Source organism: Mus caroli, unplaced genomic scaffold (assembly GCF_978045245.1).
Source record: "Mus caroli unplaced genomic scaffold, Mus_caroli_1 scaffold_34, whole genome shotgun sequence".
NCBI classification, from domain to species: domain Eukaryota; kingdom Metazoa; phylum Chordata; class Mammalia; order Rodentia; family Muridae; genus Mus; species Mus caroli.
In genome coordinates, this window is record NW_028227289.1 from 2,349,733 (window position 1) to 2,358,067 (window position 8,335).

At 35.5% G+C, this 8,335-nt stretch overlaps 1 pseudogene; it reads left to right on the top strand.

Moving 5' to 3' along the window:
* Positions 1–7,080, top strand: part of LOC146999846 (RNA-binding motif protein, Y chromosome, family 9-like) — a 10,910-nt pseudogene extending 3,830 nt beyond the window's left edge.
* The last annotated feature ends 1,255 nt before the right edge of the window (positions 7,081–8,335 follow it).

Genomic DNA, 8,335 nt, shown 5'->3' on the forward strand with positions numbered 1-8,335 from the left:
TTTCCTTACTTTCCAACATCCTGCAGATGCTAAGAATGCTGTCAAAAAAATGAATGGAGTGGTAAGAATGTAGTAAGAATATATTATTCCTTTCCAGTAGTTAATGACATTAGTTGGTGGTTTTAGTTTGCTAAAAAAATGAGCAAAACTTCCTTGGCTCATTTTTTAAATAATGCCAAAATTATGGCTCATAGAATATTTAAACATTGTCACATATATAAGATCTGGATCAAGTTCATATTATAGTTTAAGAGTAAATAGGATATGATCGTTAAGAGCACCAGAAAAAAAGGAAACCATAGTATTGGAAAACTGGAAAAGCTGTTTTTACAATTCATAGAAGAAATTATAAAGGAAAACATTCTGGAGAAAGTTATGTTCAAATAAATTCAGCTCCAAAGAGATTACAAGTCTTAAAACAGCAATAAAGTCAAATTGATTTTATTGATTGTCAGAATAATTAGAGTTACTACCTTAATTCATTTATTTTTACCAACTTGGAATTCTCTTTATTCTTTGAAACCTAGCTATGACTGACTTTTACTTTATAGTATTGTTTTTGTGACTTTTATTCAACACATGCTCTTTGTTTACCTGCATCAAAATTTTTAGAAATTGCATATTCTATATGAAACACTGTATTTTTTAACATTACTTTCAAGGTAATTTTTCTCCATTTTTTTCAAGTAACTTTTTAAAATTGTTTCCTTTATTTGGAGAGGGTAATAGTATAATTTGTCATCTTTTTTTTTTCTCTTTCCTATTCTTGGGTTTTTTTTTTCGTTAGTTTATCACATACATAGATGTACATATATACTCCTAAATACATACAAATACAGCTTGCTCAGTGTGTATAATGTTACTTGTACGTATGTTTTTAAGATTGATTATTTTGAGTTGGATAATCTACTTACAAGTGCTGTTCTTCCAGCACTTAAATGATTTTTTTTCTTTGGACTCTCAACATGCCATTCTGTATTTTAAGCTTCATTTTTCAGATTGTAAAATACTACAATTCTCTGTTTCTGTCTCAATTTTTTTCCATTGTGTTAAAAAAAAAACTTGTGTATATTTACATTAAGAAAGACATTCTAAACCTCATGTTTGATGCAGTAAAAGGTAAAGTATGTAAGTTAAATTTGTTTCTGTTGTCTTTTTCAGAGTTTGGATGGAAAAAGAATTAAAGTAAAACAAGCCAGGAGACCATTATCACTTGAAAGTGGTAGTAAGAGGAGACCACCATCCTTTTCAAGAACCAGAGGTGCTTCAAGAATTCTGATTTGTGGAAGAGGAGGAAGAAGCAGAGCAAGAAGTCGTCCTTCATGTGAAGGGAATTTGGGTAACTTTCATAGTGGAAGCAGTGTGACTGAAGTAGAAACACTACGACTTTTATTTAACATTCTCATGACTGGAGCAGTTACCTTTAATTAGAAAAATTAAAGGCACTGTATGGTTAGTGTAAATAACAGATGTCTTAATTTAAAATTGAATTTACACCAGAGTGTGAATTGCAAAAGTGTTCTTTTAAGACATTAAGTATTTGTCCTTACATAGTCAACAGAATTTCTGCAAAACTTGTTTTATGTGCATTGCTATTTTGCCTCTGTGTCTGTATGAAGGTTTCATATCCTAGAGTTACATGTTTTAGCTGTCAGTGAATTGAACACAGGTCCTCGGGAGAACTTCAGTACCCCTACACTGAGCAGCCAGATTTATTTCTAATCTTGTTTTTTAGTTTTGTACTTTAGAGGCCAGTATTGAATGTGAGTTGTAATTCTAACTCTTTGGGAAGTTAAAACTATACCAGTTAGAAAAGAAAATTGCCTTAAAGTGTCCAGAACTCAGAAGTACATTTCAAATAAAAAGAATTCATCAGACAATACTTATTGTTGTATATTTATCTGGAAAATGTTCATTTCTTCTTTTGATGGCAGTTTGTATATAAGCCTATTGAACACAAATATATCCTCCTAGAATTATCTAACCTTGCAGCGTTCAAGACTGTTTCAGACTCTGGAAGAGTTTAAAAGAAACAGAAATTTTTAATGTTAACTTTTTTACATGTTAACTTTTGATGTATGATGAGAAGATGACGACACATTAGGATGCTTTATAGGCAATGGTCAAGAATATTTTATTACATTTGAAAATAAATTCAAATTTTATTTTTATAAAATCTATAATTTTTTTGTATTCACCAACATTAAATATCCAAGTAAGGGCTGTTAGATGAGATAGGTGATATTTCTGAAGTAGACTTACATTTTATAATGCTCTCCAAATGATCTAAATGGTTAAATCTAAGTTTTTATTCTCACCTGTATGAAAATACACACTTTATTCATAATTGGACACTAGATGTATATTGATTTTTTAAGCTAAAATGATTATAACATACTTAATATGCATTTCATAGAGAGTCCTAATTTGTAAATTATAATAATTGTTCAGCATGTCTATATATTAATAGTATTATATAAAATTTCTTATGTTTTTGGTTGATATTTAGGCTTATATTTGCATGAGTTTATTTCATAGAGGTATCTTGCAAAGTATTGAGACATGAAATATATAAAAATCTGCTTTCTAATAATGAAGTGATTATTTTCTCTGAAATTTAGATATATTTAATTGGCAGATTTTTGTTCCCTTTCACGCCAGTTCTCTGTCATTTCTTTAAACACAGTGTAGTGTTCAAACTATGCTATAAATGTTAAAGCCATCTTTACATACTGTTTGAATTCTAGTTACAAAAGGAAATAGTAAATTTTACCAATTTAGAAAAAGTACTAATTGCTGAGAATACAGTATTGTTTAAGGAAGATTTACAAGTGATGATTAGAACTTACTCATTGAAGTATTGATTCCCTTTAGCTAAGATGTTTCTTTAAATACAGGTGGTGATAGATATACTCCTAATTTCAATGTGAGTTCTTCTGGGAGATACTTTGCAGTTAAAAGAAGTCCATCTTCAAAAAGGGATGGTCCTCCTTCTAAAAGATATGCAACTTCTGCTCTGACAAGAAGCAATACTGGACTGAGAGGACAAGGTAAAAACATGCCAAGCAGACATTTTTTGTGGAAATGCAGTTAATAATGAATGAGAAAAGTCTAAACAATTGCCTATGAGTTTTTGACCATCACAGTCTTAGAAGACACACGCACATGCACAGGCATACGTATGTAGGAAAATTTTACATTTGTAGATCTATCCAAAGATTTTAGCCAGAACGATACTGAAATTTGACAGCCGAACAGTAGTGGTGCACGCCTTTAATCCCAGCACTTGGGAGGCAGAGGCTGACAAATTTCTGAGCTTGAGGCCAGCTTGGTCTACAGAGTGAGTTCCTGGACAGCCAAGGCTATACAGAAAAACACTTTCTTGGGAAAAAAAAAGAAAGGAATGAAGGAAGGAAGGAGAGGAGAGGAGGAGGGAGGGAGAGAGAGAGAGACGGGAAAGAGAGAGAGAAAAGAAGGAAGGAAGAAGGAAAGAAAGAAAAAGAAATCTGAATATTAGTGTATTGAGGTTTTATAAAATCAACATAATTAAGCATGTTGTAAGAAAAATTTGAGTAAAGACCATTAAAATACAAAGTTGTGAAATATGAATTACGAGAGAGATTCGTGCATAAAATAAGAGGCAGATTGATGCTTGATTACACTGACAACAGTATGTTTATATTGCATTTGTGAAGTAGTTTACCAATACAGCTTCATTAAAGAATGAAGTATGCCTTGTAAAAGGTATTTTGCAGAGAAAAGTCCAGTGTTTTTATTACTACTTTGAACCATCTGCAACTTGAAATACTTGTATAGTAATTTTTAAACTTAAATGTCCAGAACCACATCGAAGAGAGATTTCTAGAAATATGCCAAGAGGAGAGCAAGCATCTTCCAGAAGAGATGAGTATCCATTACCAAGGGATTATGGCCAGTCTTCTAATGATAGGTAAAGACAAAATAGCAGAATGGTTAAATTTCCCATTGTTGAAGGAAAAAATGCTTTAATTACTGTACTTAGTATCATACAGGAACATTCTATGTAGTGTCAAAACCTTTTATATCCGTTCTCATTAAGACTGTTTTCCAAGGCTAGTGAGATGGCTTAACAAGTTGAGTAACTTTCATGAGACCTAAGAGGATGTCCAAATGCCACAACATCTTGGGAAAAAAACAAAAAAAACAAAACAGGTTTTCTGGGTTCTATATACACAGTGAATAAATAGATAAATGCATACAACATTTTCTGCAAATTATCTTCTAGGATGAGAAAGGTGGTTCAGTTGTCCAAGTATTTACTTCTTAAGACGAAGACCTGTATTCATATACTCAGAACCAATGAAAAAGTTAGGCATAAAACCTATAATCTCACCTGTGTTGATTAATCAACTCTTATGTTGGTTGGAAGACTCTCATGGGTCTGACAGCAGTACATGGAAAAATTTTAGGACAGTTAGAGACACTGTTCAAATAGAATGTGGAATGTACCTGAGAACCAACATTTGAGGATATCCTTTGAAATTCACGCTCATTTCCTATGTCTGACTAATCTCAAAAGTATACTACCTACTGTAGTACACAAAGTAAATACCTTCCAATTATACAGTCAGTTTCAATTCTGTAAATACAGAGAGGATATCAATGGAAGCACAGTTAACTGTATTCTTATTTGAGCTACATAATTTTCAGATTTAATCCTTTTGTAAGGTTTAATCTTTTTTCAGATTTATTTACTGTATTTTATGTGAGTACACCATTGCTCTCTCAGACACACCAGAAGAGAGCATCAGATCCCATCTTATGAATTAATTTTATTTAATATTTATTAATTATGTATATTAATTACATATTGTGTTCTCATGTATGTCATTTTAAAGCCACGATTTTGTGTTGTAGCGGTGCTAAGGACATTCATATACGGTTAATAGAGCTCTTATTTTCAGTTAGTTTAAGTGTATTGCAGTTGAGGTGCTGGGCAATATGGTAATGTAGTATATAGAACCCTTTTACATTCCTGTCAGTGATGGTCAAAGTTTTAATTTTTATGAAGTTTCTTCCTCTCCAAATACTGCATCGTCTGCGTTTGTTAAATTTTAGCAAGCCTAATAGCAGTATTTCATTAGCATATTTGATGGAGTAGCATTCATGTATCCAAGTTATGTTCCGGATCATTGTCTGAGCTTACTTGGAGAAGTGCCCATTGATATTTTTCCAGGTATCCTGGATTCACTGGCCAGTTAGCTAATTGGTCAGTTCTAGAACAGTGAGAAACTCTCACATAAAAGTTTGGATGGTTATTTTTAATTTCTAATTTATTCAAGGAAATACACATCAACATCTAGGGGATACTTTGACTATGGCAATTACCGCTCTCGGGAAGATCATGCATCTAAAGTCTTCAGGTATTACAATTTCTTTATTCTCTATTCCCTCCCCTTCTTTCCCCTACCCTCCTCTCTGCCTGCTTGCCTGCCTGCCTTCCTTTCCTTTTCTTTTCCTTTCCCTTCCTTTCCTTTTCCTTTTTCCTTTCCTTTTCCTTTCAGTTTCCCTCTCCCTCTCCTTTCTTTCTCTCCTTTCTTTCTTTCTTTCTTTCTTTCTTTCTTTCTTTCTTTCTTTCTTTCTTTCTTTCTTTCTTTCTTACTTCCTTTCTTTCTTTTTCTTTCTTTCTCTCTTTCTCTCTTTCTTTCTTTCTTTCTTCCTTCCTTCCTTCCTTCCTTCCTTCCTTCCTTCTTTCCTTCCTTCCTTCCTTCCTTCCTTTCTTTCTTTCTTTCTTTCTTTCTTTCTTTCTTTCTTTCTTTCTTTCTTTCTTTCTTTCTTTCTTTCTTTCTTTCTTTCTTTCTTTCTTTCTTTCTTTCTCCCTCTCTCCCTCCGTCCCGCTAACCCTTTCTCCCTTTCCCTTTCTCTCTTTCCTTCTCCATATCCCTTTCTCCCTTTTCCCTTTTTCCGTTTTCCTTCTTTCCCTTTCCCTTTTGTTCTTTCTCTTTTTCACCTCCCCTCCCCTCCCCTCTTTTTTCTTGTCCTCTCCTCTCTCTCTCTCTCTCTTCTTTCAACAGGATTTCTCTGGGTAGCCCTGACTGTCCTGGAAAGTCACTTTGTAGAACAGGCTAGCCTCAAACTCAAAAATCTGCCTGCCTCTGCCTCCCAAGTGCTGGGATTAAAGGTGTGTGCCGCCACCACCCGGCAAAACTGTTAGTTCTTATGTTAACTAAAACTTCCTTTTAAAACTTAGTGAGCATGCTGGCTATCGTGGAGGACGTGATAGAGATTTCTCTGAATATTTAAGTGGAAATTCATACAGAGATACATATGGAAGTTATGGTAAGAGTCCTATTTTACTTGGTAAATAAATGCCATCTTAATGAATTTTACACATACAGAGAAAAGTAACATGGGTTATACATTAATTAGGTGGTTGGAGTATTTGCTATTCCAGTGTTCTTAACTGATTAAATGTACAGCCTTAAAGCTGTTTTCTTACTTGGTCATTTATCTACTTCAGGAAGCTTCCATGAGGCACCATCTGCAAGAGGTGGAAACAACCGCTATGATGACTATAGCCACTCACAAGATGGATTTGGTGGAAGAGGAGAAACATACACAAGCAACCGAAGTAACATATATTCAAGTGACTATGAATGTAGTGGTAGACAAGAAGTGCTTCCACCTAGAGATAGGGAATACTTTGAGCGTGAGGGCAGACAAGTAAGAGGGCATTCACCTAGGGATAGGCTGTATAGTGCATCTCGTGAATCATACAGTAGTAATACCAAGATTTGGGGGATCCCATGGAGTTCGTGGAGAAAGCAGATATAAAGTGGAGGCAGGTACTAAAGTCTTAAGTTGTGTACCACACATTATTTCTAAGAAGAAAAATAAGATGTTATTCCTATGTTCTCTAAATGTTAAAAGAAATATGTTGATTTAGGAGATAAGGCAAATATTAAGTTTTACTGCATTACCCGAATACTGAAATACATTGGTTGGGGGGAAAGTGAAATAATGACTAACTTCCCATCCATGAATTCTTCTTCAATGTAAAACAAGAAAACTTTAACTGTTCCAAAATGATTCTTTGTTAAGATAGCCTTGTTATTGTTAAAGTAGAATTTACCAGTAGAGATTATTTGCATAGTCAAAAAAAAATCTGTCAATAAAAATTAAAGCAAAGCCATTGTCTCATTTCGTTGTTGAGTACCAAAGTATTCCCTCCTTATTTTTGATGGCTTTTCCTTCAGCAGTGAATAAGCCCATCTATGTCTCCCTTTTCCAGTTTTCAATCCTGGGTTAGGCCCTTTAGTTGAGCTTTGTGGGCTGAAGTTCCTGGCAGCAAAGCAGTTGTCCAAATAACAGAGTCCAAGCCCATTACCGCTGCCCCTGCAGACCTGATTCCATTCTGGATGACGCTGCTCCTATCCATTAAGTATATTCATCCCTCATCTGACCAGAGTATGTCAATCAAGTCTTCCCTGACATTCTGGATGTATCCCAGAACTATAGAGCAATCATGCTGCACATCTGAGGGTGGATCAGATAGCAGGGTGGCTGGCTTTAGGGCAGAGAGTGTATTATAGCTTATGCGAGGGGAATTCAAAAGTAGAGCTTGAAAGTGCACCAGTCTGGCACACTGGCTGGGTGGATTCCAGAGGGCCCCCTCAATAGCATTGGGGGTGGTGATAAGTTCCTGCCATGTGGTTATTTTGTCAGCATCCTTGTCTTGCAGGCCATCCTTGGGCCACCGGGTCCAGCTTCTTAGATAAGTAAGCCAGAGATCTTTTCTATAGTCCCAAAGTTTGGGTGAGCCACCCCCTTTTCTATCCCCTTTCTCTCATCCATATACAGGTGGGAAGGTCAGGCATCTCCAATAAGGCTCTTCTTAGAGTCTTAAAAGCCATGTCCATCTCAAGGGTCCATTCTATTTTGTCTTCTTGGCCCTGGGAGTCCTCATATAACAGTTTGGCTAACTCAGTGAACCCTGGCACCCGAAGTCTTCAAACCCATCATATCCCAGAAATTTCTGTACTTGCCTATGGGATATGTAACTGGGATGTTAAGTTTGGTGTGTTCCTGGTGTATGACAGCATGTGTTGGTCAGTCCCCTTTGAATATGTAGGTGACCTCATGTTGACAAAGCTGGGCCTTCTTAGCCAAGTTGACTCTGTTCCTGTAGGAGGTCTCATGTGGCCTCCTGACATGTCTCCAAGTCGGGGGCTCTCAATACATACTGGAGCACATCTATTTGGGGGTGTGCCCACAGGTACTCAGCCGAGTCCTCATACAGTGCCTCTTCAAAGGCAGTAGGTGGAGAGACCAAAATATTTTAAATTCAGACTCCATT